Here is a 16,492-nt window from a genome sequence, read left to right on the forward strand (position 1 = left end):
TTTAGGTACACAATTGAATTTGTGTAGAACATCGTGTTTAGACGATAATCCGAACAATTTGCATTCCATTTCATGCATTAGTAAAGAGCTTGAAATAGATTTATAATGGTATGACATAGTATACTGAATTATGTGTCGTGTATTGTATATAGGTGGTGAGCCCTCTAACAAGGGTAAAGATGTTGTATCAAAGGACTGAGAATAGGAGTATTTCAAACTCCTAATACAGTGAGTAATCTTATTATCGTCTTAATTATCTAAAGTAGTTTTTATTGATTTTTTTGTGATTTTATGGAAAATGAGTTTAAATAACAAATCTTTATGTTTTATAAGCAAAATGTGATTAAATGAAATGATTTTATAAAATTGTCTTGAAATTGAATGATGGTTTTAGAAAATGGAGTAATTGGAGACTAAATTGTTGTGTTATAAATCATGTTTTGAATTGAATGGCTTATAATAACATTGGCGTGAATGTTTGATTTGGTAAATATGTTGAAAATGTATGAACTGTTAATTTGCCTTGAGAGGCTATAAAATAAAATAATTGTCATATCATGGTATCGTAAATTTTATTAAATTGGTGGGTTATAAATTAGTTGCTGTAGTGGACGGGTTCCGTGGACCAGCCTATTGAGGGGCACGGTAACCCTATTATATTCATACCTCAATATGAGAGACGCGATTGGATAACTCCTGAGGTTAACACTTTAGAGTTCACTTCAGCCAAACCACCACGTGAGGGTGAACTCATTCAACGCCAAGGAATGACTATGTTTTCAAAATAAAAACATAATTTATGTGTACATAACTTTTTAACAGTCTTGGCAGACTCGGTTGGGATAGCCCTCGATCAAGGTATCCCTAATAACTGAGTATGAGAATGATTTTGGCATGAGCCAAAGTTTTAAGAAATTCATAAGCCATGCTGATTACTCGATTTATATAAATTGATTTTATTTTGTTGAAATGAGTTGAAAGGTGATGAATTACAGTATGTTAAACTATTTTATCTATCTCCATTTACTCAGCTTTAGATATTTTAGATGGTATTTGTTTACTCACTGGGATTATATAATCTCACCACCCTCTTTTCCACCCATTTCAAGCTTAGGATAGTCGGTAGATAGCTCATTTTGTTGAGGGCTACAGTTGGATTTGCATCCTCCAAACTGTAGGTTCACAGTCTTTCTTACTTTTAGTTATTCGGGGGCCCACTGGTTATTGTAAATTAAATTAAATACTCTGCCTTACTGTATTACAGTATATATGAATTTATTTTGCTTTTACGCTACAAAAATTATTTACTTATAACTCTAAAAATTTTGTTTTATAAGAAAATAGAATATTTTATTGAATATTTCTTTTATTTATTTTTTATTTTTTTATTATATCCTAATAATCATAATTTCATTTTAAATGAAGGTTTTAGATGTTTAAACTTATCTTTGATTATGAATTATGTGTTTTGTACTCGTATACTACATTTTTAGCGAATTTTCGAGATTTTTGAGGAAAAATGACCAAAATGTCCCTGTGAGAAAAAAATTATTTTTCTATTGTTTTGATTTGGAAATAGTTTATAATCTCTCAAAACATAATTTTAGTGACTAAAACTCATAGGAGAAGTGAGAAAAACTGATGTAAAGCCTTGCGAGGTTTCGATTGACATTCCAGGTAATGAATGTCTATCGGGACGTCGCGGCAGTTGTCACGGGCTCGATGGGAGTTCCAGGTCATGACATTCACACTTCAACGCGGTATGACTATAATATTTAAATATATACTTACCCGCGCTGGCTTTATTTAATAAAGACACGTGGGCCCCACTAATGTCATTTTTCTCTGAAATTCCCTTGTTCTTCTTCTCCCCCACTTAGATTTACCATATATTCCTCCTTCATGAACAATTTCGACATAGAATAAAATATTAATATTTTAATATTATTTTATTAATAAAATATTATTTTATTCTAAAATTTTTCATGTGTCTCCTTAGTACCCAAAATGTCTTATTATGCTTTGATTCACTTTCGAATCACTTTTTATCTTGCGAATTTATCCTCAATAAAAATATTATTATTTAATTATTATTCCCTCGCGTGTAAATTATTTTACTCTAGAATATTTCTTTCACCCGTCACCGCTCTTTGACTCTTAAATTCACGTCAATTAGCAATTCGTCTTATCGATATGGTTATGTTGACTACTATACGAGGGTACGAGATATTATAATCTCCTCCACTTAAATAGAATTCGTCCTCAAGAATTAAAAGTTATACATGATGAGCATAAGATATGTGATTTTGAAACTTGCTAAGGAGCCAAACGGCTAAGTAACGAGTTAAGTGAACACGTGCTGTGAGACATAAGTTTAAGATAGATATCCCCAAGGAAATACTCAAGATAAGTTCTGTCGTGGATCTCATGAAAGCAAGCACTAAGTTATGTGATCATAAAAAGGAAGCCATAAGTTGAGAGTGATACTTGTATTGACATTGAAAAGTACTTGAGGATAACATAGTTTCAAATCTTGCAATTTCAAGTACAATTTGTAAATTGGTTAAGGAAGAATGATGCTATATTCGTATGAAAGAGTGGAACAAAGGATGATAGAAGTTAATCTTGATAATGAAGTCGAATAATGAAACTTTCCTAATATATTATGGCAATTGGAATTCGAAATGCTTGAGGCATACATGATTCAAATGAGTTTGAGTTTTAAGTGACAAATCAATATCGGAATGCAAGAAGGATACAAGGTAATGTAGAGGCATGAAGGATAATCGAGGAAAAAGGATGACTCTTAGGAATTGTGGTATTGCATAAGATGCAATGAGCAAGTTAAGATAAATCTTTGAGGCATCAATGGGATTATAAAGCATACACGCATAATAGATTATAATTCAATGGAGATGACATTGTGATGCAATGATATATAGTATAAGAAAACTTAAGCATATAATTGGAAATGATAAAAAGAGAGTATAAGTATGTAAATGATGTGGAACTATGCACAGGCATGATGAGAATTTGTAAGAATTATGAAGATTATTCTATTGAATCTTGGTTATGGATGGGAATGAACAAAGAGAAATTAGTCTGAAGGCATTTGAAAACAGAGACTCGTATACATAATGAGGAATATGGACATTTGAATGTGCGTGTATACGTTTGTGTGGAGTTAGTGATGTACCCAACTAAAATGAAGAATAGTTTTAATGGTTCGAGATTTGAACTCAATCTATTTGATGAGTTGTATAGATAATGTAACAATCAAGAATCTTATCAGAAGTCAATTTATGACGACCTAAGGAATTTTGAGGAAATAGTTAAGGAAATGTAATCTATAATGCAATTAAGCCATATGAGATCGATTAATAGGATTAGAAGATTGAAATTTCCTAAATGCAAGGTAAACATGAAGTATGTGGAAATAATTGAAGCCATTAATCTTCCTTAACACTAAGGATATGTACAGCTCAAATTTTCAGCAACAAAACTTCTCAACTTTGGCAGCACAAAGCTGTCCAATTTTTCTACACAAACTACCAGCAAATAGCTCCAAATTTTCTACATGAATTAGCAGCAAACAGCTCAAATTTTCAGTAGCCAAAGTTGTCCTTCAATGGCAGCAAAAAGCTCCAAAATTTTCCAGCAACATAACCTCAAAATTCAGCAGCAAAAACCTTAAATTTTCAGCACCAAAATCCCTCTAAAAAGCACCGAATTTTCTCTCTCAAAGTGCAGCAAAAATCAGCTTCTTACCTCACAAATTTTCAGCTTTCTTCATCCTCCAAAAATTACAGTAAAAGCTCTCTTTTTCCTTCCTCAAAGTGCAGCAAAACCGTTCTCTTTTCTCTTCCTCTCCCACGGTTCTTTCTTTCCTTTATTTCTCTTCTCCCACTCTCAACCGACTTCCTCTCCTTTTTCTCTTTTATCTCTTTTTCATTTCTTTCATCTCACATGGCCGGCCCTACCATCATTTCTACATTCTTTTCTTTTGTTTTCTTTTTTTTTTTATCTTTCTTCCTTTCTTTTGCTTTTATTTTTGTCTTGCTTGTTTTTACTCACATGGGATTGAAATTAAAAGTCAGAAAAACTTGTGCACCTTTTCCATCCGCCACACACTTTTCTTTCTTTTGTTTTTGTCTTCATTCCATTCTTGACTCATGTGGCCACTCATGTACATATAAAATTATTGTTTGACTTTTCAACATCTTTTCTTCATTATTTTATGATCCATTTTATTTTCATTTTATTTTTACTTCTTCAAAACAATAAAATTTACATATTATGCCTTAACTTCATTTTATTTAACACGCCTCCCTCAAATTTTCATATTTTAAAATTAATTCTTTCGACACGTATAAAAATTTTAATTTCCTTCTATCTTCCTTTTCTTACACGTGTATAATCAAAATATCGAGATTGCATTTTAACGCGGTGTCACCATAATATTTAAATATTTACTTACCTACGTTAGCTCGATTTAATAAAATCACGCTGACACAATTATCGTCGTTTTCCTTCAAAATTCTTCTTTACTTCTTCTCCCCCACTTAAATTAGTCATATTCTATTTTTCATGACTAATTCCAACAACATATAAAATATTAATATTTTAATATTATTTTATTGAATAAAATATTATTTTATTTCAAAATTATTCACTTACCTTCTTTGGTCCCGAAACACAACATTACATCTCGGTTTACTTCCGAATCATCCTTTAGCTTATTAATTCCTCTCCAACAAAAATATTATTATTTAATTATTGTTTCTGCACACACGAAGCATTTTATTCTTGAACGCTCCTTTCATCCTTTGTCGCTCTTTAGCACGCCAATTCACATCAAACGATCATTCGTTTGATCAATAAGGTCTTATTTGTGTCCAACGAGGGCGCGGGGAATTACAATCTCGTCCACTTAAAAATAAATTCGTCCTCGAATTCTAACCAACATACGATGACAATCAAAATTCTAAAATTTTTCTACATCACTTTCGTTGGACATTCTCCATATAAGATCTCGATCTTATGAATTAAATCAATTTCCAATTATAGAAAACTCAGCAATGTCATGTTACGTTTATTTATAAGTACCACACTTCTCGAATTAAATCGATATTATTCTTCCTCTTATAAAGAGAAATTAAATATATCATTAATCCTAGTCACACCTCCATCAAATCATTCTTAAATCATCAATTATGCATGTTTACATAGCCATCTACAATTTCCTCTACCTTGATCCTTTATCAAACCTTCTGACATTCAAACATTATCCAACCATTGACTACGGGTCTAACTTGTCAACCTATCTTTATTTCGGTTTACACACTTCCATACCATTTCCATACGAGCATTTCATAATATTTAAAGATCAAGGCATGTTTTATTTATTTCAGATATATTTAACATCAGAGACGATTCAAATCTAATAACCATTAGTAACTATATTCTCGAAAATAAAACTCCAGTACTTTCATGATCGAGTGCTCGCTAGATAATTTCAACTTATACCACAAGACATTTCGATAATTAAAGATATTGTTGTATATATCTAATTTGTTCATCATCAACTGCATACAACATATCTAACTTGAAATTCCTCAAATTTACTCTAAATGCCAAATCTCACGGTCTCATTACCAAAGCCTTTGCTAGTATATGAATATTCAAAATCTCAAATCATCTTCTCTTCCTAAATGGATCTTTATAATTCCCGTAACGTATTTCTATTCCTTCACTAAGGGTAATATCATTTAATCAAACCATATCACCCTTGTTCTTTAAATATTCGTAACACAATTTATCCTTTGCCTATCCTTTTTAGGCACTTTACCTTGATAATTAATTAAATAAATTGAAACTGATGAGGAAGGTATATTTCACAATTTATGTCTTGTATTTACAAGCATATCGAGACCATAACTTCATCAGATCTAGATATCGATGAGATAATCATTGCTTCAAACCACCATTTCCAAACATCCTTATATGTTTACAATTCATCTTCATACTTATGTGACATATTAGTCATGAATCCCAACTTGACTATATAGCCTTTTGCTCCTTGAGCTTTAATGTTTCTCATAGTGAAAAATTTCTCGAACTATATCATCAAGGTGTTCACAAAGTGGATACAAGTTCATAACTTATAGTTCAATGCCGAAAGCAGTGAACACAATCTCATCATTAGAGTTCCACTCTTACCTAACAATCGTAACTCCCTTTGTTCATTTACTTTCACATTGTTTGGTTACTCACCAGCCATTGATGACTATCCAAATTCAAACTTTAATAAATAGTCAAACTAATGCATTCTCACACCTTTCCATACATTTCCAAAACCCTTAAACACTTCCTTTAATACAATCTCATTGAAAATTTAAATAATCAAAGGCTGATCTCCAAAGTCTTTCATAACCTTAACATTTCAATGTATGCTTATTAACATCCCACTTATTGGTTCCCAAAGGACATTATTTTAAGATCCCCCCAAAGTGTTCATGTTATTAATCCGAACCATATTGAACTAACTTGGTATGATTTCATTAATTATCCTTAAACTTCTTAGGTGCAATTGTAACAACATTCGTATTTCTTCCATCGCTAATCTAATCACAATATGGTATTCGCATATACTTTATGATCTTATTGACTCTTTAGATTCATCTTTATGAGATCACTGGATCTTATACAATATCACAGTTCCTAAAAGTCATTCTCATTCTCATTTACCTTTTGTACTTCCATCGGATACATCTTTATTCATTTTGATATTAATTACTCACTTAAGATTTAGATTCATGGGAGTCATATGCACCTATTGCATTTTTTAATTTCAATTTCTACATAAGGGGATTCTCATTAACCAATTTCATTATTGGGATTACCTTCAATCGTCCTTGTGTTATCGCTTTACACCAATATACCATTACTTTTCCTTTAACGTCTACACAATCAACTTTGATATTTATAAAACTTAATATAGATTTTACTTAAATGTCCCTCGACATTATCGCCAATATTTAATTTCAACCTTGAGCTAATTCATGCACTAATAACTACAACCCAACATAATTCCATCAAACCTTGGGATCTCATCGTTACTTAATTAGATTCAAAACCAGCTCCATTTAAGCTGCTATACACCACATATTCGCATTTAAAATATCTCGAAAGTTCAGCACCATTTATATATATATAAGCAAAACAAACTTAATCATCACAGTGCACTAACTTCTGTGTACGTGAGCATTAGTTTACATCTCTTTAATACTTAAATTTATAAACCTCAAGTGGATCTCAACGATCATTATTTATTCTAGTCAAAATATACCTCTTATTATCATTATCGTAGGTTCTCCTTTATATCATCCTCAAATATCGATCATAGTCATCAAATTTCTTTCCATTAACAATCATGGCTCAAGTTTTAACTCCACCAAGTGAATGGGTTATTACAGACTTATTAGTCCGACTTCACTTTCCTCCACTCTTGGTCAAAGGAGTATATCATCATATCACCCTTTCATTAAAAGCATTTACTTAAAATATTTCCAACAATAGTTTATGTCTCAGGTGGCATCTCAAACCCGGACATCGGCAATCAATTCTTGTTATTTAATCATCACTTATGATTACACAAGGTGGTTTTCTAAGATAAAGAGTCACGCAGCCTCTTGTCTATAATCGGTGCTGCAATCACTGACTATAAACAAGACTCTACGTCGACTCCACTACTCCACTATTTAACACAAGAATATCCTAGGACTCAACTAAACCTATGGCTTTAATACCATTATTGCAATGACCTTTCCCCAATCGTTGTCGACGTCCAAGACTTCCGAAAAAGACCAGCCAAGTCTCGAACAAGCCTGTCTAGAATTTGCTCGTTAATCCACTACATTCAATCACCATATAATATTGATACTTTCATATACTAAATTGAACCATAAATATAAAAATCAATACAAACTTTTTCCTTTTATTCGTAACTATATGTATTAAAATCTATAATCTCCAAATTAATGCTTATATAAAAATTTAGAATTCGTATACAACTTAATAAATAAAATGCTATGACTTGATCTCTAACAGCGGAGTGACTCGGAATAAATTGCTAAGAGATGCCTTTACCTATTCACGGTGGACCGAACACGTCACTGACTACACGCTAGGCTAATCCTTATCTGCAAAAGGGGAAATAAAGGGGTGTGAGTCTCATAGACTCAGTGATAATCATCGACTCGGCGAGTAGGGCGTAGATGGAAAACAAACAAATGGCAGATCAGTTGAGTATAAAAATGCAAGATTATAAAGGCAACACGTTTCAAACGAGAGTTTGTGCCTTATATAGAAATCGAGAATTTCTTATAAAATATAAATCGAGGTAATAAAGTTTTTCACATCAAAATATATTAATAATCATTTTTGAATCAAATCAATAAAATTTAGCAAGCTTCCACGAAACCAAATAATATCTAAAATCATGCACAAATCATAACTCGCCCTATATGTGAGGAATTACAGATTCATTTCACAGATAAACAAATAGGGGAGCTACGAAAAACCGTTTAATTCCATTTTCACCATGCAGAGAAATATAATTCATAATATTAAAACTTATTTCAACTCATATAAAACCATTACATTTTTGTCAAAAACAAACAACATGGCTTATGACTTTCTTAGAAACTTGGCTTGTGCCAAAATCATTCTCATACTCGGTTGTCAGGGATACCTTGACCTGGGGCTATCCCAACCGAGTCCGCCAAGGCTGTTAAAAAGTCATGTACGTATAAATCATGTTTTTTATTTTGAAAACATAGTCGTTCCTTGGCGTTGGCTGAGTTCACCCTCACGTGGTGGTTTGGCGTGAAGTGAACTCTAAAGTTGTACCTTGGGAGTTACCCTACACGCCTCTCCAACCAAGGTAAGAATATAACGGGGTTACCATGCCCCTCTAATAGGCTGGTCAACGGAACCTGCCCACTGCAGCAAGCTAAACCCACCATACAATAAAATTTGCAATAGCATGACATGGCAATTATTTTATAACCCAACCTATCAAGGCAAACAACAGTTTATACATTTTCAACACATTTACCAATCCAGCCAATCATGCCCATATTATCATAAGCCATTCGATTCAAAATACAATTTATAACACAAGAAGTAGCAATTTCCAATTACTCTTGAATTTCTTGGTTAAAATGAAATCACCATTTAAAAGAATTCAAATTTGATCTGCAAGGGGATATTTTAAATCTTTCTCAAAATATTCAAAATATCGGTCCCCACATCACGTTAAAACTCTCTTTTCGTAAAATGTTCATTGTAAATATTTGCATGATATTTTGTATCAAAATAGCATGGTGAATATGTAATAAATTTCATGAATGCACACCACACAAACAATAAGGCACAATTTTCTTTTATGTAAATCTTTTCGAAAAGCTTGTTTCCCGGTTTAAAACACTTTACGTCTAATATATATATATATATATATATATATATATATATATATATATATTTCAAATGATTTCTAAAAATAACTTACACCCACAATTCCTTAAAATTCTATCAACGCATGCTTTCTATAAATTTTGCACTTCACGTAAAATATACGTACATGTATATATATACAGATTTTTTAAAATTTACACCCCCTACTCACCTCATAATAGTGGGATATTACTTCCCTATTGATTCATATGCGTATATAATTATTCCTATTTGTCGATCACTCACTTCGTTTAGTACGCCTCCACGACAAGCTTTCCTAGCAACAATCTAAACTCAGTATACTTAATCACACATTTGTATGGGTAGCAACTTAATTAAAAATTCCTTAAGCAACTTGCATATTTTTCGTCCAAAATATGCACAATATTAAACTACCCATAAACTTTAAAATATAACATTAACTTAGCATTGGGCCTTTTTCATTTCTTTATGACCTTTGAAGCCCCCCTTTCATGGGCTTTTCCAATTTTTCCTATTTGGGCTAAGCCCATTTATCTCCTATTGGGCCATGCCCATTTTTATTTTCTATTTCTTTTCTTTTCTTTTTCTTTCTTTTTCTCTCTTCCATGTTTCTTCTTCTTCTTTTTTTCTTTCCAACCCATCACTCCCTTCACCACCGTGGCTTCCTCTCTTCCTTTCCTCTCAAAATCGATCACCAAAAGCCTCATTTTCTCACCCTTTTTGTTGCCATTTTTTGCTCTAAAATCAACAAATTTTCAGCTCAAATTTCCAACAACAAAACTTCTTAATTTTGGCAGCACAAAGCTGTCCAATTTTCCTACACAAACTATCAACAAATAGCTCTAATTTTTCTGCACAAATTGGCGGCAAACAGCTCAAATTTTCAGCAACCAAAGTTGTCTTTCAATGGCAGCAAAAACCTCCAAAAATTTCCAGCAACATAACCTAAAAATTCAGCAGCAAAAATCTTAAATTTTTAGCATCAAAATCCCTCTAAAAAGCACCAAATTTTCTCTCTCAAAGTGCAGCAAAAATCAGCTTCTTACCTCATAAATTTTTAGCTTTCTTCTTCCTCCAAAAATTGCAACAAAAGCTCTCTTTTTCCTTCCTCAAAGTGTAGCAAAACCGTTCTCTTTTCTCTTCCTCTCCCACGGTTCTTTCTTTCCTTTATTTCTCTTCTCCCAATCTCAACCGACTTCCTCTCCTTTTTCTCTTTTATCTCTTTTTCATTTCTTTCATCTCACATGGTCGGCCCCACCATCATTTCTACATTCTTCTTTTTTGTTTTCTTTATTTTTTTGTGTCTTTCTTCCTTTCTTTTGCTTTTATTTTTGTTTTGCTTGTTTTTACTCATATGGGATTGAAATTGAAAGTCAAAAAAACTTGTGCACCTTTTCCATCCGCTACACACTTTTCTTTCTTTTGTTTTTGTCCTCATTCCATTCTTGACTCATGTGGCCACTCATGTACATATAAAAATATTGTTTGACTTTTCAACATCTTTTCTTCATTATTTTATGATCCCTTTTATTTTCAATTTTATTTTTATTTCTTCAAAATAATAAAATTTACATATTATGCCTTAACTTCATTTTATTTAACACGCCTCCCTCAAATTTTCATATTTTAAAATTAATTCTTTCGACACGTGTAAAAATTCTAATTTCCTTCTATCTTCCTTTTCTTACATGTGTATAATCAAAATATCGAGATAGCATTTCAACGCGGTGTCACCATAATATTTAAATATTTCTTACCCGCGTTAGCTCCATTTAATAAAATCACGCTGACACAATTATCGTCGTTTTCCTTCAAAATTCTTCTTTACTTCTTCTCCTCCCACTTAAATTAGTCATATTCCATTTTTCATGACTAATTCCGACAACATATAAAATATTAATATTTTTATATTATTTTATTGAATAAAATATTATTTTATTTTAAAATTTTTCACTTGCCTTCTTTGGTCCCGAAACACATCATTACATCTCGGTTTACTTTCGAATCATCCTTTAGCTTACTAATTCCTATCCAACAAAATATTATTATTTAATTATTGTTTTTGCACGCCCGAAGCATTTTATTCTTGAACGCTCCTTTCATCCTTTGTTGCTCTTTAGCACACCAATTCACATCAAACGATCATTCGTTTGATCAATAAGGTCTTATTTGTGATCAACGAGGGTGCGGGGTATTACATAGTTTCACTTTAAATGAATTTTTTAGACATCTAAACTTATTTTTGATTATGAAATATATGTTTTCCACTCGCATACTACATTTTTAACTAGTTTCGAGATTTGCGAGGAAAAATAATCAAAATGCCCCTGTGAGAAAAAAATTATATTTTCATTGTTTTTATTTGGAAATAGTTTGTAGTCTCTCAAAATATGACACTTAACAACTGTTGCTCACAAGGGAAGTGCAAAAACTGATTTTAAAGCCTTGCGAGGTTTCGGTTGGCATTTCGGGCAATGAATGTCTATCAGGGACGTCGCGACGGTTGTCACGGGCTCGAGGGGAGCACTGGGTCGTGACAACATAAGCCAATGATGACCTTGCTATGTGCGGTGGGAGTGCACATGAGCTGATGATGACCCGACTATGTGCAAGTAGAGAGTGCACATGAGCCAATGATAACCCAGCTATGTGCGGTGTGAGAGTGCACATGAGCTGATGATTACCCGACTATATACGAGTAGGGAGTGCACATGAGCTGAGTGTGGCGACATGGTATGCATGATGATGTATGTATATATATATATATATATATATATATATATATGTTATAGAAAGTTTATGAAAATATTTGTGAATGTGTTGTATGTTGGCATTGTTAATTGCTCTCAAATTGCTTTTCATTTCAGCAAGAAAATGGCTTTTTGATGTAACAAGACCCCTTCAACTAAATTGCTCTGTTTCTCGCTGCAACGAGATTCATTTTCACTACAGCGAGAAACTCTCGGGTAGGCAGCCTTAATCCATGCTCTGAATTTTACTGCAGCGAAAAGGGATTCTCGCTACAGGGAGGAAATTTTACTGCAACGAAAATGGATTATCGCTACAGCGAGAAACTCTCGGGTTTGGTTCAGAACCTATGATCTGAATTTCGTTGTAGCGAGAATGCCTTTTCGCTGCAGCGAGATTCCTTCTATTATGTTTACCTTGTTTACATCTTGCTATGGTTTTCACTCATTTATCTTCATTGTTGGTCATGGGTTTTTCAATACTAAGAGATTACTAATCAAAGTTTTAAAATAAGGAGTTTTAACAAGAAGTTAAGTTAAATTGCATTGTTTTAGCAAAAATGCATCATGATTTTAAAACTTTTCGTATCGTATGCTTGTTCCCTTCTTATATTCACTTACTAAGTTTTATACTCACTCTTTTAAACTTCATGTTTTTAGATTCGGAGACAATTAGGACCTAGATTAAGTTGTCCACGTATGCTCGCCTTCTTGGTAGGTACTATGGCATCTAAGTAGCTGTTCCTTCACCTACAGTCACTCCGTTGATGGTCAAGAGTCTTATGCTTGTGTATACGTATAAGTAATGTAGACCACTAAGATTCATGTTAAAAATCAAATATGTATATTGGATTACTGATGCCATTATAAGTTGGCAAACGGGTGACATTATTTTAACATAATACAAATGTGAATATTGGATTGCTATAAAATGTTATTGAAATATTTATAGTTGAGAATTACAATATGTAGTTTTAGAAATGATAGCTGGGAATGATGATCGGGATAGCATAAAAAGGCTTGTTTAGGCTTAATGGGCTATGCCCATTAGGCCCATGCGCCGGTCATGGCCTAAAAATTGGGCTGTGATAGTAAATCTCCAAGAAATTCACAATACAAGCATTCGGATCATCATTGTGTAACTTGCCAAATCACACTAAAGTTTGAATCATCTGAATGATTGCATGCTTGAACTCGAAGTTATTAGCTTGAATATCTAGTCTTCAAATGTTAGAGTGAAGGCCTTGCACAAGAGGAATAGCATATTCTCACAAGGACTTAGTCTCTTCTTCTTCAGCCATTGTGTGGAGATGAGTTGAAGCTTGTAAATTCTCTAAGGATGGCAATGGGTACCTGGTTATAGGGTACCCGCGAATACTCGACCCAATTATATAAGGTTAAGATATCCTATAACTGAGTTTGGGACAAGTTCAGGTAGTAATTTCACTACTTGTATCGGGTTCAAGTACCACCCCTTGGGTACTCGTTACCCGAACCCAATTACTATTTATAAATATTTTATTATTATTTTAATAATTAAATTAAAATTTTACAATTTTTACCAACTTTACAAGCAATTTTTTTGTTAAAAACTAACAAATATATGAAAAGTATGGTTACTTTAATTATTAATATGATGACATTAATATATTTAAATTAATAAATTATTAGATTGTTAATTATGTTTAAATAATTTTAATATTCTATCTATTATAAAGGAATATAATTGCTATTATATATATATATATATGTATATACTTTTAATATAAATATATTTACTTTCTATTTTGTGTTAACATTACAAAAATTATGACTTATAAAATTATTAATTATAATATATATACTATTGTTTATATAATCTTATAATATATATACTTAAAGAAAGCTTTTGAGATTAGAATAGTTTTGGAACCTAAATGTTTTTTTCAATTTCATGAAATTAAGAACAAATCCTTATAATTAATTAAATTAATTCATGAAACTATTACTATTAATTAACTTGTAATGTCTTTTAATATATATATTTTATATATATATTAGATTCATTTATAAGGAACATAATTACTATTTTATATATATTAAAATATTTTTTATGTATGCGTGTGTGTGTGTATATGTACTTTAAATATAAATATATTTACTTTCTATTTTATGTTAACATTACAAAAATTATAACTCATAAAATTATTAATTACAATATATATACCTTTGTTTATATAAACTTATAACATATAAGTCTAAAGGGTAGTTATGAGATTAAAAAAGTTAATTAGGTAATTGGGTACCCATGAAGAAGATTTTAATAATTTTTTATTTAATCGGGTATTTAAACAGGTTAGAGTAATTATAAGGTAATGGGAATGTATTAGAGTTAGGGTTAGGGTTAAGGAAGTAATTTTTGAAATTATTCGGGTAGTTAATAGGGTTAGGATATATGGTTTTTAATAGGGTTAGGGTTCGAGTACCTAGAAATTAACAAATACCCTACCCGTTGACATCCCTAAAATTCTCCTTCAAAACTTTTTGAAAAGTTTTGTCGATTTTCGGATCAAAAGCAACAATTTTCAAATTTCTAACTCTTTGCATATAACGACCAAAAGTACTTGAAAATAAAGAAAAAAGAAAGTTTAAATTAAGACTAAAATTTCTTGGTATTAATATTAACAAAAATTAGTAAAATAATCCCGACAACAACATCAGAAACTTGTTATTGATTTTACTACGCAAGTACACATATCACTAATAAGTAATATAGTGAAGAGTAGAGTATTGTTCCCACGAGGATTTCTTACCAAAATTTGTTAATTACTAAAATTAAAACAATTTAATTTTATCCAAACACACAATTTAAATTAAAAAGTAAAATAAAAAACAAAACTAGCAATAAGAATGATAATCTAAACTTGAGAAATTAATCAGAAAAAGCCTAGGACTATAATTTTCCTCAACATTTCATTTGAATCTCTTCTATTCTCTCATAACTTAGTAAATCGAATGAGTTGTTAACCTATAATTCTAATTTATTTATAAGTATCTTTCGATATTCTTATAAAATATCTCCTTCAACCAATTCACTATATTCCTATACAAATTAAATTAAAGAAGACTCATTAAGCTTAGACTCTAATATTGGCTACATATGACATGTAAGTATATTCCTATCTCACACACGAAACAAATCATTCAATCAACTAAATGAATTTGAACATATGCTATTCCATCCATGACTTACACTAAATTCCCTTTTCCAAGTTTATTTAGGCTACCCAATCAATCTAATTGATGATCAACTAATCAAACGCATTAAACACAAGATTGGAATAAACAACTAAACTCCCATTAATCATAAGAAAGAGAAAGTACTAAAAATCTAAACTACATATTAAATTCAATTACATCCTAGAAAAATAAATTTAGCTCATCCTAAATATTGAAAACATAATTCAAAGAAGTTTAACCATTAATTACAATACAAGAAAAACCAAAAAGAAACAAAAAAGAAAAGAAAACTAGAGATTTGTCGGATCTTCAATTTCAATCTTTCAAAGTCTTTCTTGCTTCTTGTATGCTTGACGACTACTTTTCCTTCAGAGAAACCTAGTTCAAACATGCCTTTTAATTACTCCAAATGTGCCTTTAAATAGCGTCTAAAAAGCCTACTTCAAATCAAATCCAGAAAAAATTTAAAAAAGATATCATTTTGGTGTCATGGCACCCAACTCTTAATGCCTTGGTGCCGCGACCTTGCTTTTTTGGCATCGCAGTGCCCTACTTGCTACCCTTTGCAAGCCAGGCCTCATCTTCTTGGTAGCATAACACCCACTCTTTCATGGCCACAACACCCAACTTGTTGGTTTTTGGCTCTCTTTGCTTTTCTTCAGGATTCAAACTCCGTTTCATCAACACCTCTAAAAAAACATTCAAACTAAGTTACTCACATAAGACATTGAACTTAACTAACATAAAACTTATCCAAAATCATTAAAATTAAAACTACTTAAAATAATTAAAACAAAACTTTAAGAAACAAATTAAAAACAAAGAATTCTTAATTAAATCTCAAGGATTTAGCTAATTCCAATACTCAAAATGTGATAAAATAACTCTATGAACTAAAGTTACTAATTAGTACAATGATTTGAGTTTGGATTTTACTAATTAGCACAATGATTTGAGTTTGGATTTCAATTTCTTGAGTTTGGTAAAGTGAAAACGAGTTTTAAGGACTATGAAATGTGTCTATAGAC

The 16,492-nt window shown here is 31.5% G+C and overlaps 1 long non-coding RNA gene across 1 annotated transcript; it reads right to left on the reverse strand.

Moving 5' to 3' along the window:
* Nucleotides 1-9,605: 9,605 nt before the first annotated feature.
* LOC148764711 (uncharacterized) lies at nucleotides 9,606-10,793 on the reverse strand. Its single transcript, XR_016024158.1, has 2 exons — nucleotides 10,545-10,793; nucleotides 9,606-10,443 (listed from the first exon to the last, which is right to left on the reverse strand). It is a non-coding gene; the product is annotated as an uncharacterized LOC148764711 (long non-coding RNA).
* Nucleotides 10,794-16,492: the final 5,699 nt, after the last annotated feature.

This window comes from Theobroma cacao, chromosome 1, assembly GCF_053813885.1.
Source record: "Theobroma cacao isolate CCN51 chromosome 1, ASM5381388v1, whole genome shotgun sequence".
NCBI lineage: Eukaryota > Viridiplantae > Streptophyta > Magnoliopsida > Malvales > Malvaceae > Theobroma > Theobroma cacao.